The sequence below is a fragment of the Notamacropus eugenii genome, chromosome 4 (genome assembly GCF_028372415.1).
Source record: "Notamacropus eugenii isolate mMacEug1 chromosome 4, mMacEug1.pri_v2, whole genome shotgun sequence".
Taxonomy (NCBI): domain Eukaryota; kingdom Metazoa; phylum Chordata; class Mammalia; order Diprotodontia; family Macropodidae; genus Notamacropus; species Notamacropus eugenii.
In genome coordinates, this window is record NC_092875.1 from 370,514,119 (window position 1) to 370,538,181 (window position 24,063).

Consider the following 24,063-nt stretch of genomic DNA (forward strand, 5'->3'; position numbering starts at 1 on the left):
CTCATACTGTGGGACCAGTTGAAATTGGACAGCATGAATTTAAAATGTATTCATTTAGCACAGTTTTATGATTTTCTCCACCTTCATTCAGCAGTTGAGGATTCAAAGGTGGAAGGGAGTGTGGAGTTGAACTGGTTACCAGGGCTAGATTGAAAAGAAAGGAAAGAGAAGACAAAATGGAGATAGTGTTCTCATAAAATCCTGAGGGTTGGAGGGATAGGAAGTTCCTTTGTTTTTGAAGAAGACCAGTGGTTCATGATGGGTGATATCTTGACTCTTGCATCAGTTGAATTTAAGTGAGGCAGAGTTGCATAGTACCATTAGCCTCACTCTCTCTTCCAGAGTTACTGAAGTCCAGTGGCAAGACAAAAATCAGGATGCTTAGTGATAGCCTGGCATGCCTTGGCCTTGGTGTCTTTGAGGTGTCACTAAGCTCTCAGTGAAACAGGGAGACGTTAAGCCATAGGAGGTTGTGGTTCAGATAGAGGAATATAAATGTTTTAGTAAAGGAAGTGGAACATTTATAGGTAATATTGAGTTTCTGGGTATGATCACATCTATGCGTTTCTAAGGTAGGTTAAAAACATAAGTAATGAGATTTAAGGGTCCTGAAGAATTGGAAGCCTACAAAGTTTGAAGGAGATTAAAAATGCATGTTGAAACCCCCTAATATAATGGAAGGAGTCTAAAATGGAATAAGTATGAATATATATGCAAAAATATCACTGTTATTTAAAAATATTGATGTCCTTCAAGGATAGCCTTAAATTTTTTTTTAACTGAGTTAGATTAATTGAGTTCCAAAATTATAAAATGCCTTTGGATAATACATAAGGTCCTAAGGTTGTGTTTTACATACACCCCTGCTGTAAACATACACATTAATAGAATTCTGTTCATCTTCTGCTATCACCTGTAGTGAGACATCCATGTAGCCATCCTCAGCTATTTCCATAGTAACCTGGAATTAAGACAAGTTACTTACCAGAGCTCAACACCTTGGAATTCTTTTTTTTATTCATCCCTTTCATATCTCATAGCCATAGTTATTCTAGCTTCTAGATTTCTAAAATAAATAAAGAGTGGCATTATTGAAAGAACATCGAATTTTGATTCCATAGGACCTGACTTCAGATTGCAGCTGCATTACATTCTACCGGTGTTATGTTGGGCAAATCGCCGAACTTCTTGAGGCCCCAGTATTTTTACCGATTTCTTCAATCCATATTTCTATTCAAGGCAGCACCATTCTTCCCATCTCAGCACCCTTATTCCCAGTTTTTAATCTCAGAACAATCCTGGACTCCTTACTAGCTCTCATCCTGCATATCCAATCAAAATAGATTGCTAGTTTTAGTAACTTTGCACTAAAATCTCCTTTTCTTCCAAAGCCCCCTACTTTTTATAAACCCCTTTTCTTTCCAATCCATAATTCAAACTCCGCATTATTGCTGACTTATCTCTCCCTCATCCTCAACATGCAGTCAATGCCTAGAAAAAACAACAGATATTGCTGTTTCTACCTTCTCAGCATCTCTCATATTCAATCCCTTCCAGATTATTTGAACAACCCCTAATTGGTCTCCTTTCATCATATCTCTCATAATTCCCATCCATTCTACAAACTGCTGTCAAATAAATTTTCCTTAAATGAAGACCTGAGCATTTGATTTTGTTGTTCAGTCATTTCCAAGGGCTTCCTACTACCTCTAAGATAAGATATAAACACTATGGTTTAGTTTTTAAAACCCATCATAATCTTGCCCCACAACCTATCTTTCAAGTCTTGTTGCACTCAACTATCCGTTCAAACTGGCCCTCACTGTTTTTCACACATATCACTCTATGACTTGTTTCTACAACTTTGAACTAACTATTCTCCTGTATGAATTATACCCTTTCCTTGCCTCTACCTCATGGAATACTCTTCCTTTAAGATTCAACTCAAGAATCATCTTACACAAGTCTTCCTGATCTGTCCTCCAATTACTAGTGGCATCCTTCCCAAACTGCATTATATTTAAGTACTTTGTATATAGGTGTATGTCTTCACTTTATGCTATACATACTTACATATACAAGTATATATATACATATATGTAGCTGTCTTTTATGATTGTCAGTTGTGATTGCTTCATTCACTACTTGTGCCTGGCACAGTGCTTGGTACGTAGAAGGTACTATATGCAAATTTTATCTCATTTTATACTCAAAAGAGTGCTGTGAAGTAGGTGTCACTGTTATCTCCACTTTGCATATGAGAAAACTGTCTGAGAGAAATTAGTGATTTTCCCGGGTCCTCACCCAGCTGGTAAACATCTGAAGTAGGATTTGACCTCTTGTCTTCCTGACATGGCCAATATTCTATCTAACCTGACATCAGCCTCTCGGCCAGTCTAGAAATGAACTGAACAGCTATACTATGTTTTCTCAGAAGAAAACTTAAAAGCTGTCAGAACATGAGTCTCAATACTCGATCACACTCTTTAAATAAACATTGCAGATGAACTCTTGTATAGATGAATTAGAAGGCTACCTATGTAGCTTAATTTCAGGAGCCCTAGGAAGTACCTGTTATGTATAAAAATAGCCTTCTCATCTTCTTGTTTATTATTGCAATCACTTAAATAGGGAACAAAGCATTTTATTCTCAATTAGTGATGATTTAAAATGTGACTGAGATTTATGTGACTCCTCACTGTATTGAGCTCTATTATCTTATCCATGAGTATGATCTCTATAATAGTGCAGATTGTAATCTCTGTGGGATTTTCATCCATGTTACTCTATAAATCTTCCATAGAGAATCCATTTAATGAAATCTAGGTTTTTCTATAGTTTCTTCAGCATTATAGGACACCAATATAGTCCTCAGGTTATATATCATCTCTCCTTCTAGATATAGTAGACCCATTGTTCTTTCTTAGCTGGATTTGCTCTTGGTAGTATGTTTTTAATGGTACTTGCTGTATAGTAATTTTTAGTAATGTCAGTCGGTCCACAAACATTTATTAAGTACCATGTGCCAGGCACTGAGCTATGGAATGTAGAAGGAATACAGTAATTTGGTTGTTGGGGGAACAGCTTTTCCAGCTCCAAGGAGTCCATTTCAGTATTATTCCTAAGGTAATTTACATGGCTAATAAGAGTCTGAATGGAATTTCAAAGGAATCTTCTCCCTACAGTTCCACTTGGTTCCTTTTTTTTTCACAAAGGGTACTATTCCCTCAGTGCATTGCAGCAAAACCTTGCTGACAACCACTGGAATGATAGGAGTTCAAGAGAAATAACTGTCAATAACTAAAACAACAGAGTGCTGAGCTGTATTCAGGAGGACTTGAATTAAAATCCAGCCTCAGACACTTACTCTTGAATGACTTTGGGCAAGTCATTTAACTTCTCTTTGTTACACTTTCCTCCATTGTGAAATTAAGATAATAATAGCACCTACCTTGAAGAGTTGTTCTGAGGATCAAATGAGGTAATAATTTGTGAACTACTTAGCACAATACCTGGCACATACTACATAATATTTTAGTGCTAGTTAGCTAGCTAGGTAGTAGTAGTAGTAGTAGTAGTAGTAGTAGTAGTAGTAGTAGTAGTAGTAGCAGCAGCAGCAGCAGCAGCAGCAGCAGCAGCAGCAGCAGCAGCAGCAGCAGCAGCGACAATAATAGTGGAAGAGGGAGGAGGAGAAAAATGGAAAATAAATGGAGGAAGAGGAATATTTCACAAGTCTTTTTCTCATCCAGGATCTCCATGTTTTTGTCTATTACAAATCTTCACTCTTCCTGAAATAAAAAAAAAATAACAACTAAATGAAACATAATAATTTAGGAATAAATTTGCGATATTAACTTCCTTGATTTTCTTTGTTTAGAAGAAATGGTCACATCAGTTCTCTGTAAGTGATATCTTGCAGATTGAACCCTGTCATTTATTAAATATCTGAAGATTTTTCTTTCTGAATCATCTTATCTACCTCTATATCTCCCTACGTATAAGGATAAACCTTGCCATTTTCTAAGAATACTAAATTCTTTATATTGGTAGGTTAACTTAACTTGAACTTTATGTTGGATGTTGCTGCCTTCAACCCCATCTCCCCACACTTCAAATGAACCATCTCAAGAGACTGTTCCTTTTCACATTTAATGGGGCTTAAGGAACACCTGTTACTGACAGTTCTGTGGCTGAGCTTTTATTCTTAAATTTTGCCCTCCTCATTTTATGACAAAATATATCTAACTAGATGATTCTAGGATTGATTTTCACTGATTGCATACTTATTCAGTCCAGTCAGTGCGATATGGACCTTTTTAATAGTTAAAGTTTAAAAATAAATAGAACACCAACAGTTAAATCCTTTTACTTTACTCCTATAATAGGAGATGCTTCTTTCCTATGCAAGAGTTGAAGAATTCATATGAACGGGCCATGTAAAACTCCTTTTCTCAAATAACCATCTGACTAACTATGGTATCCTACTTATGCTGAGCACTGCTTTGGCCATAGGAGTTTAATGGATACTGTCCAGAGTGCTTATCCACAACATCAACCAGTATTATAAATCTTTCTTTATGAACTTTTCTTTCTTATGGTTGATTATACAGTTTGTTTTTCATTTTTTTTCTAATTATAGCTCATTTTTCAAAGTGAAATGTGAAATATATAAAAATTAAGAAAACATATATAGCATGATAACATACAATATAGTGGGATGAAATGATTTCACAGATAATGATTCTATCCTGGCAATTTTTCCCTTTACCATCTAAAAAGGATAAAGTAATTTTTATTCTTACATGCCTTAAAGAACATTGGTTTCCTTCAGATGTCTAGGAAATGGATTATGAGAAATTTGTGACTAATAGAGCATTAAGTATAATACATTTAGGAAGTTTTATAGTTACAAATTTTGTTTAGGATTTTATTCACTATACCACATTGATTCTCACGTAAAGTACTATGTCAGTTATCTTATCTGATCATCACAATTGCATCTGCAGATTGAGACAAGTCTCTTAGGATTTATGGGCCTCACATTCTGAATCTGTAAAACGAGAGGTTTGAATTAGATGATGCATTAGGTTTCAAACAAGGCTGAATCTATGATCCTATGAGCCACCTTATGTGATAACTTAAGAATTATTAAATCCCCTCTTTTGTATATGGAAAAAAATAAGGCTTATGAAGGCAAAGGAATTATACAACTTCCCAAAATGGCAAGGTTCTAACCTGTTCTACCACGAGCCAATATGTCTTAGATATTCAAAGAATTCTTCTGAATCTAAACATGAACAATTATACTTGCACTGAGATTTTTTCCTGAGAAATATTTTTAAAAATACATATCCATTTCTAATAAAAAACAATTAAACTAATATAATTAAAAGCAATTCAATTAACAAATAGTTCTCTTAGTGCTTACCATTACAGGACAAAAGGTTAATCTTCAAGCTATCTGGTAGAATAATACATTGAGCTAAGATTTGAGTGGGGGAATGAGACATAGACATAAACAACTACAAGACAATACAAATATTATAATAATATTAATAAGAGCACACGAATGGTGCTAAGTACTAAGAATCATACAGTATGCAGATGTTATTTCTAACTACATGATTTAAGAATGGTTTCACTGAAGGGGTGACATTTTATGATTAAGGAAGCAAATCTTAACTTAGTCTTCCAATAGCTGTCATTTGAATATTATAAGCAAGATTCTCCCAGTGCACATAACCTGAAAGAATGTGCCCCACACCACCAACTGTAAGCCTTAATCCAGGAATTAATTTAATGATCAAAGGCTAGGTCTCAATATGTCAAATGTGTTATCAGATTCATTCTACAGAGGGCCACATGGCAGCAACTACAGCACAGTTACTGGTAGATGAAGGAAAATTAAAGATAAGGATTAAAATGTGGTTTTGCTTTTTGTATTGTCACATCATAAGCTAAATAAATCAATAAAATACTCTAGCTATATTGCTTAACACTTCAACAACCTTCCCACATACTAACTAAATGTAAAATGTCACCTGTGACATTGTGAATAAGTCAGTGTAGGGTTGTTAAAGTGGTCATACTGTTGATAAGCAACAACTGTGATGATGACGATGATGAAGATGACGATAGTGATATAATGATAATGAGAGCATTTTTATAGCCCTTTAATGTTTGCAAAGCACTTCATGTATGCTTCCTCATTTAATTCTCACAATAAACCTGTGGGGTACGTGTTATTATTACATAAACAATCTGAGTCTGAGAAAGACTATAAGTTGCTCAGGTTTCTCAGCTAAGTAAGAGTGTAAAGTATGATTCTGACTTATGTCTATGCAACATTAAGTTCAGTACTCTATCCACTGTAGCACCTGGAAGAGGAAGAGGAGCAGGAGAACAGCAGCAGCAGCAGCAGTAGCAGCAGCAGCAGCAGCAGCAGCCATAGTAGCAGTAGTAGTAATAATAGTGGTGTGGTGGTGGTGGTAATAGTGGTGGTAGTTTTCATAATGTGTGTGTGTCCATCCTTCGTTGACAAAGAAGACCATGCCATCAGAGAAATGATGACATGACTTGCACTTTACTTTGTTTTGAGTGAGGAAGGGCTGTGCAGGTCACCAGCTTCACTTCTCCTCCAGAGTCATCTGAATCCGGTGACTAGATATTCATCAGGATGACTGGAGATGAACCAAGATGAGGCAATTGAGGTTAAGCGACTTGCCCAAGGTCACATAGCTAGTGAGTATCAAGTGTCTGAGGTGAGATTTGAACTCAGGTCCTCCTGACTCCTGCACTGGTGCTCTATCCACTGCACTACCTAGCTGCCCCTAGATATCATAATAATAAGAATAATAACTACATTAAAACCCAAGCTATTTTTTGTATCATGGGGGGCAAGAACATGACTATAGAATAAAAGAATGAAAGCCAGAGTGAGTGGCAATAGGGAGTATGTGCGTGTGTGTGTGTGTGTGTGTGTGCGCATGCATGTGCCTGTATTTGTTCCTTCCCTGAACCTTCTACAGAAGCTGGGAGAGCCTGGTAGGAATACTAAAATGCCTGCCTATTGGGCCGTGGTGACATCACTGATATGGTTAGAATCCCAGGAGTACAACGAAAAGGATCCTTTTCATCTGAAAATGGGTTGGTGGCCAGGGTTGCAGGTGGGTCCTGCTTAGAGTCCTTATAATGATAGGTGAAACATGGAGGAAAGTGAAGTGGCTCTCCTAGTGTCCTGGGACTATAAGAAGGCAAGCTATATTGGAGTAAGTCAGAAATGCTAATATGGCCCCTGCTATAATTGTTCTCACACAGCTGAACCAACCACTTATGGAAGTCAGACTATATTTACGCATGAAATGGACCAAAGACAGAAAGGCCTTTATTATATGCCAGTACCACCTCATAACAAAGTTTGAAACAGGCCTTACCGCTTATAGGCAAGGACTTCATACACCTTTTTAGCAATGACAGCATCAGTTCCAACAACAAATACTGATTAATGGGAGGGAATTATAAGAAATAACTTCATTCTTAAATCCAGATGAAATGAAAGGAGTGGAAATTGAGGGGTTACTAAAGTCTGAAGAATCTGAAGGCTGTGAAAAATTATACTTACAGTCTCCAGAAGTGCAATTTAATAATGAAATGGAAAACAAAAATAATGCCTATTTCTCAAAGGTTTTTAAAAGGAGATGATCATACTTATATTGAGATTTTGAATGGACAAGCTATTCCAAAGAGAATTATTTAAAATTCTGGTACCTGTTTTAATCAACATAAATAAATACATTCTTCCACAATATCTGCAATAAAAATTTCAACACCTGCACACAAAATAGAGGTATTGATGTGGCCATGGTGAATACTGTAGGCAGAGCAATCTAGGAATGCTAGAAATATACAAAAGAAAGATGTCAAATATCACAATGACATAAGTATCTTGAGAAATACTTTGGTCTGTGGAGAAACACTGGAAGATTACGTTGATAACTAACCAATATTCTAAGTAGAAAACTTGAATTATATCACTTAATTCAAGGCAATTTAAAAGATATATTCTGGAAACTATTCCAGAAAACAAATTATATGCACACACATATATGTTTATATGTATACAAATACATAATAAATGTATGTTTGCACACACATATATGCATACATATATACCTACCCATAGATGAAAAATAAATACGTTAATCAACAATTGTAATAAAAGTCGAACAGTTAAAACAATACAAACTGCAAAAGAAGTGTAAAAGAAACACTATAGATGCAGTTATATTTTAGATGCCTGAGAAGGAAAGAAATTAAAAGAGTAAGAAAGAAGATGATGAACAAAATGAAAGAGAAGGGGAAAGAGGAGGAGGAGGAGGTGGAGAAGGAGAAAAAAGAGAGAGAAAACTTCTAGTTAAAAAGTCTGTGATTGTTCAATCATGTTTTACTACGACCTCATTTGGTGTAGTCTTGGGAAAGATGCTAGAGTGGTTTGCCATTTCCTTCTTCAGCGCATTTTATAGATGAAGAATCTGAGGTAAACATGGTTAAGTGACTTGCCCAGGGTCACACAGTTAGGAAGTATCTGAGGTCAGGTTTAAGCTCACTAAAATTAGTCTTTCATATTCAAGGCCTAATATTCTATCTATTGCACCAACTAGTTGCATATCACAACAAAAGAATAATTCCTTTCTTCAAATATGTACAGACCAGTAAGTTATGGCAAAGGAGATAACTGTAAGACACCAGGGAAAAGACCTGCAAATGCAAAGGAAAGGAAAATTGAACAGAAAACGAATCTACAAATAATAGAAACTATAGAAAGGAATAGTATAATATATTCTGAAATGCAAATGAACTCATGATACAAACTAGAAAGACATAGTGCACAAACCTCAGTGTAATGACTAATTAAAAGAGACATTTAAAGAGAGGAATTCTCGCAGTCAGAAAACAATAACAAAATATATAAAGGAAAATGCTCCAAATAACCAAAAGAAGTAAAATAAAGAAAAAAATACCAAAGAAATAATACCTGATTAAACAAATTATTTTATCTATAGGGAAAATACTTATAAGTTTAACAACAGAGAGACCACTGTAACATTTTTTTTAAAAGTAAACAAAGATAAAAAAGATGACAAGAGAATTCAAATATATCGAAGTCATGTGAAGAAGCAGGTCTGAAATACAATAGACTATAATCAACCACTTTCCTGTATTTGAATCACTAGATTTTACAGTCTAGAAGTGAAGAATAGGAAGGTGCATAAATGGAAGAGGGTAATTGGAAGACAGAAAGGGATGGATGACCTATCCTAATCAAGTCCATGAGTGAACAAAACAGAAAATAACTCTTTTATCTCACATCAAGAAAGGATACACGAGAATGAGATGGGAGTAAACAGAACAATTGAAAAAGTGGGAATGAAAGGTAGAAGTGTAAATCCATTTGGTGGTGAGGGGTCCCACTGAATATCACTCCCATGTAGGAAGAGGGATTTATGTGTAATAGGAGATGGAAACCTTAAAACAAGTCTAATGGTGCACATGGAGATCATTTTCTCTACAACTATTGGGATTCTATGAATGACATCATGACTCAGGAGAAGGGAAATTAGAATGGTTGCATTAACTGACTCTCATGTAAGCAGTGTCAAGGATCTAAAGAAAGGAACGCATAGAAAATAGGAAAAACAAAGATCATGGTAAGAACAGTGTGTTAAATTTCATCACACAATTAGGAAGTAATTTCTACCAGTGGGGAATGTTTCTATCCTCACTATTCCCTGATGTAACTCAAAGTCATGTACCTAACTTCTAAGACTAAGGTACAAAAAGGGAAAGAAAGATTAAGGGGCAAGACTTACAAAAGCAATGATAGGATTTAGAACAGGAAGGTGGAATAGAACTTTCAAAGATTTAATGACATGAGGATGACAAAGAGATTAAAGAAAGAATAATCAAATAAATAAGCCATGAATCAAAGAATAAAATTCAAAATAGACAAACAGGGGAAAAGAATTAAGAAAGAATAATGTAAAGAAATGCATCTTGAAAAGAAGGCATAAAAAAGAAACTAATGAATAAAGCAAATTGGAAGGGAGAGAGGAGGTGGAATTTTAAAGGAGCCACTTAAATAAAAAGGGAAAACAGAAGGAGAATTAGATAACTTAAAAACAAACAAAAATAAATTAGTTCGATTTAGGAACCATATAGGGGACTGGGATTAGCAAAATGGAGGGGGGAAGGAGGAAGGGAAAGTATCTGTGGGGATAGTACATTAAAGTAAATCAAGAAAAAAATAATACTGACAAAGTACTGATTTAAAAGTGGAATAAGAACAAAAAGAAAATACTTTTAAAGAAAATGCTAGTGACATAAATGGAGGAATGCATAAAACAAACTCTTATAGCATTAAATTAGAATCAAATAAATTAATAACATAAATTGACAAATTGAATAAAGGAAACAAAAAACCCACAATATTTTTCTTAGAAAAAAACTAAAAAATATCATACGAAAATATGCATCGAATAAAAATAATGACCTGGAATAAAATTTGTTATGCATCAGGGATTTTTTTAATTCAGTAATTGAAATTATGCTGTCATGTTAGCTAGATTTTGTAGTGAATAGTGTACTAGGCCTAGAGTGTGGAAGAACTGAGTTCAAATTTACCCTCAGCCACTTCCTGACTGTGTAATCTTGGGCAAGTCATTTAACCTGTCTACTTCAGTTTCCTCATTTGTAAAAAATTTTAAAAGCACCTACCTCCTAGGGTTGCTGAAGAACAAATGAAATAAAAATTGTATATTATTTAGCACAGTGTCTAGAAAACAGTAAGTTCTAAATAAATATTTATTATTTTAATGCTATTAGACAAAACAAAAATATGCCAGTACTCTAGGGATGATTCAATATTAATAATGCAATAAACATTAATCATATTCAATACAATATCATTTCAACTTCCATAATTCTCATGATAAATGCAGAAAGGTTCATTGAAAAAGCATAACACTCATTTGCTTAAAACTCATACAAAGTATAGGGAGAGAAGGATCTTTTTTTTACATAGGAAATCTATCTCTGAAACTAAAAGCAAGGATTATTTGCAATGGGCCATGCACTGGAAGCCTTACCAATGATTACAAGTATAAAACAAAAATGTTTACTCCTGTTATTTGCCATAAATATCGAATTGTTAGTGATAGCAATAAGAGAGGAGAAAGAAATTGAAATCATAAACACTGACAGAGTTTTGACAAAACTGGTACTATTTGCAGAAGAAAAGATTTCTCACTTTGAAAATTCTAGGGAACAGGCAAATCAACTAATCTGAGAAAATGAATACCTTTAGCAAATTATGAAACTACAAAAAAAGGCCACAAAATTAATAGCATTTGTGTATTACAATAGCAAAATGCAAGAAACAAAAAGAAGAATGGAAAGAAAATTCCAAAGAGCTATGAAATGCGTACATTACTTAGGAGTCAAGCTACCAAATTATGAATATTTCTTAAAGGAATAAAAAACAACTTCAAGAGCTCAAGAAATATTCAGGGACCATGGTCCAGTCATGTCAATATAAAAAAAAATCACAATACTATTTAAGTTAATTTAAAGTTTTAATTCCATATCAATAAAACATTAATTTATTATAGAACTAGATAAAATAATGAGAAAATTCCTTAGTAGAATAAAATATTTGGATAATAAAGGAGGATAATGAAGGAAAAGATAGTAATGAGGAGAAGTACACTTTCAGCTTTAAACTATATTATCAAGCATTTGGTAGGTTGAAAATTTAGAGAAGTAAACCTTTTTTTTTAAATCAAGTAGTTATATAAGGTCTTGAAATCCAGATTTTATATATATATATATATATATATATATATATATATATATATATATATATATATATAACTAACAGAAATATATAAAATCAATAGCCATTCCCCAATGTGGATTTGGCCAAGAAACATGAACTAATAATTTTCAAAAGAACAATTGCAAATTTTAAACAACCTTATGGAAGGATGACACAAACGACTAATTTTAAGAGGAATGCAAATGAAAACAACTCTGTGGTTTCAATCCACTCTTATAAAATGTGTAAAGATGACAAAAAGTAGCCAATATTTGAGGGGAGATGAAAAACAGCACCTAAACATTTTTGTTGGAGCTGTCAATTGATAAAATTGTTCTCGAGGGCAATTGGAAATGTCTAAATAAAGGTAAGAAGTTGTCTAGACATGTATTCTAAGAAAGTCATTGGCAAAAAGAAAAGCACAATATGGACCAAAATAGTTACAGGAATTCTTTTGTGGTAACAAAGAGCTGGAAAGCAAGTAGTTGCTCATTGATTGGAGAATGGCTAAGCTAAACAAATTTGTATGTAGCTGTCAGGGAATATTACTATTCTGTAAAAAACAATGAATATGATGGATAGTGAGAAGTGCCTGTAAAGACATGCATACTTTGTGAAGTAAAGGAAACAGAGTCAGACAAACAACATATTCAACAAGAATTTAGATGGAAAGAACAAAAACACCCAAAGCAATTGAAACTGAATATTATTAAATTATAAAGAACGAACTTGACCCCTTAGAAAAGATAGGGAAAAAATACCTTCCCGTGCTCTTTGCAGAAGTTTTGGCCTATGGGAGTAGAACACTGCGTATTTTATCATATTTTGTCAATATTTGATAGGTTTTGTTCCTTTTTTCAGTCTCCTTTCCATTTTTCTTCTCTTTCAAAAAATCTTAGGGGATGCTGTTTGAGAGGGGGGAGCTACAGGAAATAATCTAGCAAATAATCATTATGAATTTTTTAAAATTAAAAATAGGAACAAGATGTTTTTCATGTCATTTTTCTCCAGAATTGTGGTTATCCTGAATATTCTTTAGGTGAGTCTTCTAAAAGTGAAGTTATAATTGAATTATTTGATTATAAGAAGCTATAATTTTATGCATCTGAATGATTATATACAAACAAATTAAAAAAAAATGGGTCAACAGTAACTTTGCCCATTTCTATCTGTTTACCATAAAAGCAAATAATGATGATTATGATGACGACATTGTTGTTGATATTACAATATTGCAATAAGTGTGATATTTCCATAATCCTTCACTAGAGTCCTGCTTTCTTGTGGTTCATTGTGCTATGAAGTGACTAGGCTATTTTCCCCCAAAATTTATTTATTTGTTTTTCAGTTTCACCATTCACTTCTATAAGTTTTAAATTTTCTCCCCCTCCCTACCCAAAATATCATGCAATCTTATATGGATTCCACACATGCTGATTAAAAACATTTTCATATTAGTCATGTTGTGTAGAAGAATTATAGCGAATGGGAGAAACCATGAGAAAAAAAACAAAGCAAAGCATAACTGAAGAGAAACAGTTTGCCTCATTCAGTGTTCTGACTCCATAGTTCTTTCTCTGGATGTGGATGGCATTTTGCATCAGGAATCCTTTGAAATGTTTTAGGTCCTTGCTTTGCTGAGAAGGGCTAAGTTTAGCAAAATCAGCCCTCACACACTGTGGCTATTACTCTGTACAGTGTTCTCCTGGTTCTGCTTGCTTCACTCAGCATCAGTTCATATAAGTCTTCCCTGGTTTTCCTGAAGTTTGCCTGTTCATCATTTCTTATAGCACAATAATATTCCATTACATTCATATACCACACCTTATTCAGTCATTTCCCAATTGGTGGGCATCCCCTTGATTTCCAGTTCTTGGCCACCACAAAAAGAGTTGCTGTAAATATTTGTGTGGGTCGTTTTCTCATTTTTATGATCTCTTTGCATACAGACCTAGAAGCTGTATTGTGGGTTAAAGGGTTTGCAAAATTTTGTAGCCCATCTGCTCTCTAGAATGGTTGGATCAATTCACAGCTCCACCAACAATGACTTAATGTTCCAACTCTCCCACATCTTCTCCAACATTTATCATTTTCCTGTTTGGTCATGTCAGCTAATTTATAGGTGTGATGTGGTACCTCAGAGTTGTTTTTATTTGCATTTCTCTAATCAATAGTAATTTGGAGCACATTTTCATATGCCTATTGATAACTTTAATTTTCTCCTTTGAAAACTTCCTGTTCATATCCTTTGACAATTTGTCAATTGGGGAATGTAATGGTAATTTAAATGGGATGATCCTTCCCATTTATTAATAGGTTCATGTTTTCTGTCTGGGTCCCTTGGAAGTATGAGTCACATACATGGAACCTGTTGGAGAAGTTTGCTGAATCGGTGGAGCTGGAAGGGTGGAACTGGAAGAGGCACAACTAGAACACAACTGAGAGGAAATTTGGTCAAAGAGCAGGGAGAACTGAAAGAGGCAGGCAAGGCAGCAGCTGGCTATGAGTGAGAGAAGGACATTTTGTTTAAGGGAAGCTGTTTGTGATCTGTTTAAGAGAGCTGGTTTGTGGAAAGCCAAGCAAGGGGAAAGTTTGGGGTGGGTGTTGCCCTCCGCATTGTTATTTTGTCTGGATATCCCTGTTACTGTGAAAATGTTTTGGTTCTGTCTTCCATTGGACAGTATGTTGTATTTCTTGATTCAGAATTGTTTGATTGAGAACTTCTGAGGGAAAAGCCAAGATGGCAGAGTAGAGAAAGCACTCAACCACCAAGCTCTCCTGTCATTCCATTTCAAACAACTTTAAAATAATACCTCAAAACAAATTCTGCAGCCAATAAAAATATCAGACTGAGTCATTTTTGTCATAGAAGAGAACTTAGAAGTTTGGAAAAAGATCTGTAATGGACTGTGGGGAGGGACGTTGGAGATTGTCCTGAAGTCCATGTCAATGAAACAACGGTGTTGGGACCAGGTGGTGAAAAACAGAAGCAGCAACAGCTTTGGGAGTTCTCAATTTAGAGATGGTAAAGGGACCTGAAAACTGGTAAGAAAGAGATAATGGGGAACCACTGTGCTAGCATTGAAGGCAGGACCAGACACTGTTTGGTAAGTATACTGGCTCATCTGGATTCAAGGAAGGAGAGGAGTACTTTTGGTCAAGAGGGATTGGGAGTCCTGAGGAACAGTACCACTTCCAATCCCAAGCAATCAGGCACCTTGTGGAAGAGTATCATTTACGGTCTCAGGGAAACAGGGGCCTAAGGAGCAGTATCAATTGCAACCCCATGGGTCCATAGGTATTTTCTGGATAAGGAAGTGTTGAGAGTAGAAGAATATGACTACAGCAACCTTGGAAGCACCAAAAACTTTCCAGATTCACAGAATTTCTTTTTTACAGGTAATTGGAAAATATTTAATGAAACAAATAAAAATATATCTTAAAAATTTCTTTTCTAAGCCAAAATTTAAGATATTTGTTTTCCATTTATTAATAACTGTTCCAATTCACAAGCATTTATTATATATCTTTTATGAGCCAGAGACTATGAACACCTCTTAGAGATATAAATAGATGAAAAATAAAAAGCCCTTACCCTCAGGGAGATTACATTTCCATGCTCATATCAGGTATTCTTAATCTTTTCTGTGTCATGGACCATTTTGGCAGTCTGATGAACTCTATGGACTCTTTTCTCAAGAGAGTAATTCTAAACAATTGATGGAAATATTTAATTTTAATTAGAGATTAAGGAAAATAATAATGTTCTTTTCCCCATCTGAGTTCATGGACCCCTTAAAATCTATCCATGGTTACCTTATAAAACTGTGGACTCCCAGGTAAGATGCCCTGTCCTAGATGTTTCTTCTTCCTTTCTCACCATGAGGCAAGATAGAACACAGGGAAGACAAATATATGGTCCACAACAGACTCCTGGATGACCAAGAACAGTAGTAAGGACAACTGAAACTCCCCCTCTCATGAGCTGTAACAACCTAAACAAAATGAAAAGACTGTATGTGGGTATGATAAAGAGAAGTTTCTAGAATCATATTCATCCTGGAAAAAGGCTCACACTATGAATGAGTTACTTTAAGATTTTCACCTCTCGTACTCATAAGTAGTATTTTTGGTGATTAGAATGGTACACATATTATTTAAATTATTATAAATATCAAGCAATCAAGAACTCTATAAAACATTTGTTTAAAACCTACTATGTTCTTGCCATTCTGCTAGACACTGAGGATACAAAAAGAGGCAAAAGATAGTCCCTGTCCTCAAAGAACTTGCAATCTAATGGAGAAGACACTATACATACAAATATACATAGGAAAGGCACTAGAACTAAGAAGGGATAGAAAAGGCTTTCTGTAAAAAATAGGATTTTAGTTGGGATGTAAAGGAAACCAGTGATGTCAGCAGGTGGATTTGAGAAAGGAGAGTGTTAGGGACATAAGGGATAGCCAGAGAAAATGCTCGGAGCTGAGAGTTGCAGTGTCTTGTCTGTGGAACATCCAGAAGGCCAGCGTCACTTGCTCAAGGAATGCTAGCTGGAGAGTAAAGTGTAAGACTTGGAAAAGGCGGGGGTGGGAGGGCTAGACTATGAAAGGCTTTGAATGTCAAAGAAAGCATTTTGTATTTGATATGAAGGTGATACAGAGCCACTGGAGTATATTGAGTAGGGGATTGGCATGATCTCATTCTCTGTATTTACCACACTCTCTGTCACTGTCAGCTCTTTGAGGGTAAAGGTTGTTTGTTTGTTTGTTTGTTTTTGCCTCACACTGGCAGCAGATCTATTCAAACAGATGTCAAATTTCCTATAAATATCCTATGATGTAAATCTTAATTTTTAAAAATTTTTTCCAAATTACAAAACTTAGGAGCTGAATTTAAAATATATTTTCCAAAAACTTTAGATGAGGGAATATAAGCTCACATAATTTCTGAGTGATCATAGATATATCTTATAAGCAGCTTTTCCCATAAAAGAGTAAATATTCTCCACTGAACATAGACCCAGCTTAATCATTACTTTCTAACATGTGTCTTCTTACAAAACTGGCAGTATTTATGAGACTAAAGATTTCAATTGGAAAAAGGCCAGAGCAGTCCAGTTGCAGAGTGAGTGGTGTTTTTTGCCTCCTCCTTGTTGTTATTTAATTCCCAGTATCCCATCCATCCCTTGTGACTGACAAAAGCTCCAGATATCACTTAGACTGTGAGAATAGCCTCAGGAGCTTTGAGACTGGAGAGTCATCTCACTCTTCAGCATCACTGCTGGCTATTTAGAGAAGTCTTTGTGAAATCGCAGCACTGTGCAAGCAGGACTGTCTTTTAGCCATGATTTCTAGTTCAAGAAGGAGGGGGAGTGAGGGAAAAGGAGAGAGAGGTAAAGAGAGAGAGAGGTGGGGATGGAGAGAGAGGGAGGGGTGAGGAGAGAGTGTGTTGTGGGAAGGGAATGGGGGGGTATGAAGCGGGGGATGGGAAGATATGTAAAATCATTTATCTGTTTACATAGATTTGTTAACATTGATTTGAAATGTTGGGAGAACAATGTCAAAGGATGGACAGCTTAGGATCTCTGGTTGCACTTATTTGGAAGAAACAAATATACTAATGTAGCCAGTGTGTCCTTGCATAAGCCTTTTATATATTGATCTTTTGAGGGGAAAATTTATACCAATCTCAGAGTGCCTGAAAGTTTATTCATGTTTAAAATTAGGTTTGGATAGGATTCCTGTCCCACTGTAACAATACAATAATTGTCATTTACGTTGACCTTTAGTGTTTACAAGGCACCATATAGGCCTTATCTAGTGTGATCCTTACAATACCTCTTTGTAATTGGGGTCATGAATAAACTGAGACTCACAGACTTGCCCATTGTTGCACAACCAATAAATGCCAGGAAAAATGAAAACTCAAGCCTTTTCTAATTCTAGACTAAAAGTCCTTTCTACTAAAGCCCATTGCCTGTCATCAAGAATAAGACAGGAAGTAATTACACAAATTGGATTAAGCACACATAAGGATGAGAAGAGTTCTATTCTTAAAATAATGAAGAAATCAGAAATAAATGAGAAGATACAAACCGAAGTAACATAAGCATAACAAGTTAATATGTATGACTGTAGCAATGTAAATTAATAGAATAATTAAAACTGAACACTGTAACTGTAATGACCAAGAAGTTTGTTCCTTCACAAGAGATGAGAAAACCTAACTTTTTTCCTTCTTTCCAAACATTGGGGACCAGGAGTTGATTGATTATATTAGTTGATTTTCCTAAACTGATTCTCCCTTTCTCTGTCTATCTTTTTCTTTCTCTCTATCTTTTCCTCTCACCATCCCACCCCGAACTTTGTACTTTTTTTTCCCTCAGTAGTAACGAAGGGCTCCCTGTATGGAAAGGGAGGTGGAATACATACAGAAATGAAAGTGATATGAAAAATCAATTGGGGTATGGTTGAACAAGTTGTGGAATATGATCCTGATGGAATAATATTGTGCTGTAAGAAATTTTGATCTTGATCTTAGAAAACATGGATAGACTTGCATGAAATAATGAAGAATGAAATAAGGAGAGCCAAGAACATGCTGTATGCAGTAACAGCAATGTTGTTTATAAGAACAACTTTGAGTAATTAAGTCATTTTTACTATTATACACAAATTAAATACAAAGGACTTTTTGAAGGATGTCACTATCTGCATCTAGAGAAAGAAAATATAAATAGAAGTATGTATACAAAGATTTTACATACACAGAAAAATACACACATATATAAAAAATTTAAATCTAACAAAGATAAGTAGTCAAAGAAATAAAAAATTAGTCAATCCAGCCCCATAAAACAAAATTTCTTAGAGGATATATACACATATGTGCGTGTGTGTGTGTGTGTGTGTGTATTTTATGTTAGTTAAGATAATATGGAATAATATGGAATCTTGTACAGAGAAGCTAAACACTGTAACAATAATCTCTAGACTAAGTTTTAAAATGATAGAGGACTGGAAACGATATACACCATAGGAGAAAGCATCCACACCGATATAAATAACTGATGAAGAAACGTATATGATGGCCTTTATATCCAACCCATGACTATCTAATACAGGGCATGACAGTGTTTTTGGTGATTCTTTAACCACTTTCATCATGCACACATCTTTCTTTTTTCTTTTTCTCCCTTTTTCCTTCTAGGAATTTATTAGAATGCTTTGTGGTTGTTATGGATGTTGTTACTGCTGGTGATCTCACTTGAGAATAATTATCTCTTGCCCAGATCTATATCTAGGCAAAATTATGAAGGGAATTTTGAATGTTCAAATCTCCCTATTATGTATCTTGAGCATTTTCTGGAGCTATCCCACCTTACAAAAAATAATTCAAGGGTGATGACCCCCTAAGTACTTTTCCTGATGTGCCTAGTAATAAAGCACATTTTCCTTCTTGAAATCACTTTACATTCATTTACTTACATAGATAGATAAATAGATACTCATGTTTAGATCTATCTATACATATATATATGTAGAATACATCTATATATTTATAGACAGACCTACAGATATAGATCTATCTTATCTACTTATGAAAGTAAGCTCCTTGAATGCAAACTGTTCATTTTTGTTATAAATCTCATGGATCAATAGAGTGGCCATAATACAGTAGGTGCTTATGAAATGTTTATTAAATCAATTTGAACAATATGCTGCCTATCAGAACATAACACAAAGCCTCCATGGAATCCCTGGTTATAAGCAAGGCTACGTATCTGAAGGCTGGACATTGAGACAGGATATTTGAATCCCATGTTCGACATTTATTGGCTGTGTGATCACAGGCAACACTTAAATTTTCCAAGCCTGTGTTTCTTCTTCATCAATATAATGAGAGCAATAATCAGGGTAGTATCTATAAGTTTGTTTTGTTCTTCTTGTCCAAACTAAAATAATTTCACTAAGATGTAAGATTCCTAGTAAGGAAACTCTCTTCACTGCTACAGATAAACAAGGAAACTGGTTAGTAACTTACTACCTTGGAGAGTTTATGTGATTTTCCCAGAATAACTTGGCAAACATGTGGCAGAAGTGGATCTTCTATACAGCTTGTCTTGATTCTGAATCTGATCCTCCATCAACCATAATATGAAGCCTGAGGGAATTTGCTTTGTTTGACTATTCCTGTGTGTTACAGAAATGTGTTCTTTTCTTTTTCAAATGAAGTGTAAATAGATTTTTGTTAATTTGTTATTTTTAATAGAGAGGTGAAAGAGTCTATAGATATAAAATACCATAAGCATTTTTGGATGAGGACACCGAATTATAAGTTTTAATTAACTGTTTTTGACTGGTTACAAAAGACCTTTCAGTTAGTGAGCTTAATATGTAAAGGTTTATAATGTAAAAATAGAATACATCAATAACTTTATAAAGACCTAATAGTCATATTTCTCATAACAGATTGCTATAATGTCACCATAAAATGTCCACCCCCAGGGCAAGACATTTGAAAGAAATAATTGAAATCTGAATATCTAAACTGAAGTGAAGAATACCTGTGGATTATTCAGCATATCCTATTGAAAACAACATAGATATGACTAGATTGAAAGGGAAAAAGACAACATCAAGAACTGCAAAAGTCTATGAGCAACAGATCTGTTGGTATGCTCCTATTTGGGAGGTCCATATGAGGGTAGTTCATGTATTATCTGCAAGGTTCAAAAGCAGTGACATGCTCTCCAGTCAAAAGCAGTCAATATTCAATCAGTTTGGCTGACTGACTTATTTAGCTCCTAGGGATACACAGAGAGGAGTAGTGAGCTATTTCTCACTGAAACAGAAAATTCTATACATAGGGACTAGAGGGACAGCTCTTCTCACTCCATCTTTTTATTTTGATATTTCTGCCCTCACTACTACCAGTAGTTTTAAAAGCAAAGCATACCCATTCTTTTTACAATGTAGATTGAGCACAAAACAGACAGTCATACAGCCATTACTTTCCCATGAGAAACAATGATTCACATGCAAAAAAAGTAAAGTAACTTCATGTTTGTTAGACAAATTTTTCACACTGAAAAGTATTCAATTTTAACAAAAATGGATTTTCCTCAAATTTTCATGGCCATCTGCACAGAGTAATCTTCAGTATACCCTTCAGTGCCCTCAGGAACAAACCTTCCATCAATATTAATCATGCATGTCTTGTTCTACCTTTGATTCTTAAGCAAATATGTTATTTTGGCCAGCTCAAATGAAATCCTATGCTTCATTTCTGCTTGACTTCTTCTGTTTTTCTTTTGCAGTTGAAGGAGCTATTTCATGCTATTGAAGGAGCACAGAGAAATATGTTCTAGAGGCAAAAAGAGTATTTGAACCAAAACCCATCCTCCTTTTTTTATAGGTCAAAATTCTGAAGAAATGCTTTTATGAAGCCCAAATTCTATTTCTAGTGACCAATGACCAGAAGTACTATAATAGTATTTCTTGGAATCAAGTCATTTTCCTTTTCACTATTCCAGGGTCAATAAGTGTTCAGAAAATCATTTTTCAAACATTTTTAAATTATAAAAATTCTCAGTTACACCCCCAAAATTCATCAGAAATGATTACCTCTAGCTAATATGATTGTTTGTGTGGGGAAGTCAAGTATTTCAAGGATTATTCAAGCTCATAATGAAACAGGATTAGTCAAAATCACTTTACAAAGGACAGTGAGGTTAAAATGAAAAAGCAACTCCAACTGACAAACTACAATATTATAAGAAACGAGGCAAATTCAATCAATTAATGAATACTTGTCAATCTCCTGTTATCATTAAACAAGTGAAGACCTTCAGAGAAAATTGGCAGGGGGAGGGTTTGCTATTGATTCCTTTACAGTGTGACTTCTTCAACAGTGAGAATATCTTGAAAGAGAACAACTACATAAGAGGTTATGGGATCTTCATCTAACCAATCATATTATTACTGTATTTGGTTCATGTTTTGAGGCATATAATTTGATTTGTTTTTTATTGGAACAAACGGCTAAGCAAATTTTAAATGAAGTCCTACTTTTTTGCTACTGAAACTTGAGGTATAAACAGAATATGTGCTACATTTGGATGATTTTACAAAGAACTGTATTTTTGAAATATCACCTACCTTTTCACTCTACATGAAAATTCAAGTATTTATTTAGATATAAGGCACACACCTGTCCATTTATTTTCAGATGAATTAAATGAAGGCCTTTTAATATCTTTGCTTCTAGGTTGGTATGTGTAGCATTTTTATTTCAAGTTTTCTTGCATTATAAATTGCCTACCAAAATTTGTTATTTTTAGATAGGAAAATTATTATTTTTATGCCTTCATTAATATTACATGAGTTTGTACTATCATAATTACAACCAAACAGTTAAAATGCATACAAGATGAATAACATAATATTTAAAACCCCTGATTTTTAAACTTTATAATGATTTATTTATGAGCCATCTGGATTCATAAACTGGATAGTTTGGCCAAAAGCACTTCATAGACTTAGGAAAATACTATTCACAATGAAATAGTTGAACTTAAAGAGTGAAATCTAAAAGTAGGCTAAATGATTCAGTCTTCAGACTGTGTGTGTGTGTGTGTGTGTGTGTGTGTGTGTGTGTTTGTGTGTGTATGAGAGAGAGACAGCGAGACCGCGAGACAGCGAGACAGCAATAGTAGCATTTTAAACCCCTACCACCACCACCAAGTTTTAGAATCTCAGTATAACACAGTCAAAGGAAACAAGATCCATACTCAGTGAAAAGTAAAGAAAAATAGAAAGAAGAATTGGTCAGGGATTTTTAGCATACTTATGATAGCATATAAGTAAAGAAAAGAATAGAAAATGCTCCATTTTTTACTATTGGCAGTTTGAAATCCTTCCCTGCTACATACCAACATAGTAGCTATTTTAGGGATTAAGATCAAACTTGAGGTCCTCTTGACTTCCTATTCATTTCTATTTGAGTTTGAGACTACTGACTAGAAGAATGTATTGTTTATGTATCTTAATGGAATTAATGCATTTTAATGGAATGGAGAGATCTTTTCTATCCATTAATAGGCCCATGTGAACCTGCTTGAATCACATGGAAACCTGAGTCACATAATTCTGTGGTGGAAGGAGCCTGCCAAAAAGGTGGAGCAGAAAGGGGTGGAGTAGGAAGGGTGGAACAGGAAGAGGTGGAGAAGCCGGAGGAACAGAGCTGGAAGTGAGTTAGTTAGAGAGCAATCAGGGCTGAGAAAGGCAGCTGCTAGCATGAGTGAGAGAGTTTGCTTGTGATTTGTATAAGGGAGCTGGTTTGTAGGAAGCCTAACAGAGGGAAGGCTTGGGGATGGTGTTGCTCTCTGCATTGTTATTGTGTATAGATTTCTTTGTTACTATGATGGATTTGGCTTTCTGGTGCTTAAATGTTTTGGTTCTTTCTTCCACATGGAGAGTCTGTTGTGTGTTACAATTCAGAATTGCACCATCATATTTGTGGCTGCTGTAGGCACTGTGAATATCACATTGGTGCTACAAAGACATATATAAATTTTATGCTGTCACCACAAAAGGGTTAACAACACCAGCACCAAAATATTTTAGTTCTTTGTCCCATCCCCCATTCATGTATCCTACAGTTCAGGTGACAAATATATAATTTCTAACTTCTCTTAAACCCTAGAACAGATTAAAATTAAGCTGCTTGATAACATGACATTTCATACTTGAATTTCAAGATTACATTAGCAAAACCTACTTGTCATTACTATGACTTTAAGCCTCTTTTAATCCTATTCATGTTCATGAAAAGGGCCACAATTAAAGTCTACATTTTTTCACTTTTTCCTTCCATGATGTGCAACTGATGACGCCTAATGCTCTTCTGGTTTTGTATGTCAAGTTCTTATCAACTTTCTCAATAAGATGAAGAAAATTATTACATTACACTTGGCGAGGAGGCTTTAACATGAGAAAAAATAACAGTAATGACTACAGCCCACCAAACAGCAAAACATCTAGTAGTAATATGCATTATTGGACAATGTCACAATAATATCAGTGTTACGGGATGCAAACAAGGACAAAATGCATGATAGTATTATGGGAACAAATGATATGGAACTCTTCATTGACTAAGTTGGAAATATTTCAATAGAAACTATA